General features: G+C 40.3%; 1 protein-coding gene across 9 annotated transcripts in view; it reads right to left on the bottom strand.

Moving 5' to 3' along the window:
• GIGYF2 (GRB10 interacting GYF protein 2) overlaps positions 1-2,189 on the bottom strand; it is a 113,279-nt gene that overhangs the window by 13,831 nt on the left and 97,259 nt on the right. The window contains exon 24 of one of the 9 annotated variants that reach the window (XR_002777371.1): positions 18-82. The exons of 7 other annotated variants lie outside the window; for them this stretch is intronic. The gene's annotated coding sequence lies outside the window, so the exon portion shown is untranslated. The remainder of the gene's footprint in view (positions 1-17; positions 83-2,189) is intronic. One more of the 9 variants, XR_002777372.1, reaches the window with a different exon arrangement.

Here is a 2,189-nt window from a genome sequence, read left to right as displayed (position 1 = left end):
GCTGCTGCTGCTGTTGCTGCTGCTGCTGCTGCTGCTGCTGCTGCTGGAGAGCTTTCATCAACTCCCTCTGCTGGCGCCTTTGCTGTTGCACAAAAATGGAAGCCAGCTCAGGATGCGGTTTCAGAAATAATAGTTACAAATGTCCGGTAATGAAATGGATGCGAACACATAGCGGCTATACCAAATGAAACATCTGACAGGGCTAATTCCTTTGCTGCAAATAAAGACATAAACTGCCAAAGCTACTAAAAGGAGATTAAAAAGATCAAATGCAGAATTATCTCTTAAAAATTAAGTAGGGCTTTTAGTTTAGCACAGAAATGAAATACATGTTGATTTCTTAAAGCCCTACCAAAATGATGTAAAAAAATATTTTTAAAAAGCATAAACATAAGGACAAAGAGAACAGAATAAGTTTTTAAAAGCTGGAAAGCAGACAAATAATGACAGCCAATGTAACAGACCCAAAAAACTGAAACCTAAGTAAAGGAAGCTCAGGAACGGGCCAATTCATACAGAAAGCTCGGGGCAGAGGTGTGGGTATCTCAAACAGAGGAAGACTGGCTGAAAGCCTGTAAAAAGCAGTAGCGAGACACCCAGACCGCTCTCACCCGGGGGAGTTGGGCAGCTCTCTATCCCCAGCAGAAAACTGACTTTCCTCTTTGGGGAAGCTGAGCCACACTTGTGGATTATTCCATGGGGAAGCTGACCCAGCGCAAGAGAATACACCTATTAGCTACCCACAGATGGGGGACTCCTCCAACAGGACAGCCCAGCCAGAGACCATTATGGCAAAGCCCACCAAGATACTGTACATACCGGAACCTTCAATCATCTTTTTAGTGCCTTATTCCTAAATGTAAACAAACAGCCCAGGATCAACAAATATTTGACATAAGTTTCTAAAGTGAAAGCCAAAAACCAAATCAAACAAACGAAATTCAGAGGAAACAGAGACTAGACAGGCAAATACAGAAGCTAACTTCTAAAAAGCTAGCATCGGTAAGGGATATAGAGGTAAGACAGTGCATTCAATAAAACAAAAATAAGAGACTATAAAAAATAAAGAACCAAATTAAGTACCTAGAAAATTTTTAAATAAGATAGCATACAATAAATATTCAATAGGAGGACTGAAAGATAAGACTAAGAAAATGTCCCATTGGGGGAAAGACAAAGATAAAAAACAGAAGAGAAAATGTAAGAAAAATCAAAATCGGTCCAGGAGGGCAACATGCAACTAACGAGAATTCAAGAAGAACAGAACAGCTGCACAGCAAGCCAGCAGCGTCCAGGTTGGACCAGGTTAGATTTGACCAGAACACCTCCAGGGAACACATGAAAATCATCTTAGGTTTCCCTGTGTGAGATGTATCGATTGAGAGGCATTTATACCTTTTAAAGAGTGTGGGAAGACTCATCATTTCAAAGAAAATACAAATGAGGCAATCATTAACTTCTGACAAAAAAAGGTGAACAAGAAAAGACCTGTGATTCTAACTCCAATGACCACTATTATCGTTTTTTCATCAAGAGACCAAAATTAACGAAACCATTTCTAGCCTTAAAGAGAAATAATATACTCTGTATCATTTGTTGATAACCTTTTTAAAAAAGATGATTTCAGAGAAAGTTCAGTCTTTTTCCTTTTTAAGAGGGAAGAAAATAAGGTAAGTTAAAGGTCAAGGAACAGTGTGACCTATCTGATGAGGTCAAGCACACTACCTGGTGACTATGTAGAGACAACTCCCACTGCTCTTCGTGTACCCAGGGCTTCCAGTGAACACCACCCAGATCTAAAATTGACAGCCTGCATTCTGTACCTAACTGACTGCTCTGCCTCAAATCTATCCACATAAAGCACTTTCTTCAAGACTGCTACCTCATGCCACCTTTCCAGAGAAGCCTTCCCAGATCGTACTACCTAAAACTAGACGATCACTACCACCACCAATTTTTATTGTCCATCTCTCCTCAACCAGAGGGAGAGCTTTTGTTTCAGACTCAGCTATATCCCCAGTATAACTGAGTAAGTACTCAGCAAATATGAGATGGACGGATGGATGGATGGAATGGCACCTAATGGCACTCATTCTTTTTTCTGCCAAAAATTGTATTATTCCCTTCCCCCCTTTCTTTCACTCTTTTGTATCCTTCCTATTCCGACGGACATCAACTTACAACTACTA

This window comes from Pteropus vampyrus, unplaced genomic scaffold, assembly GCF_000151845.1.
Source record: "Pteropus vampyrus isolate Shadow unplaced genomic scaffold, Pvam_2.0 Scaffold411, whole genome shotgun sequence".
Classification (NCBI taxonomy): Eukaryota; Metazoa; Chordata; class Mammalia; order Chiroptera; family Pteropodidae; genus Pteropus; species Pteropus vampyrus.
The sequence above is the reverse complement of the archived record's forward strand: the minus strand, read 5'-3'. Positions and strand labels throughout refer to the sequence as shown.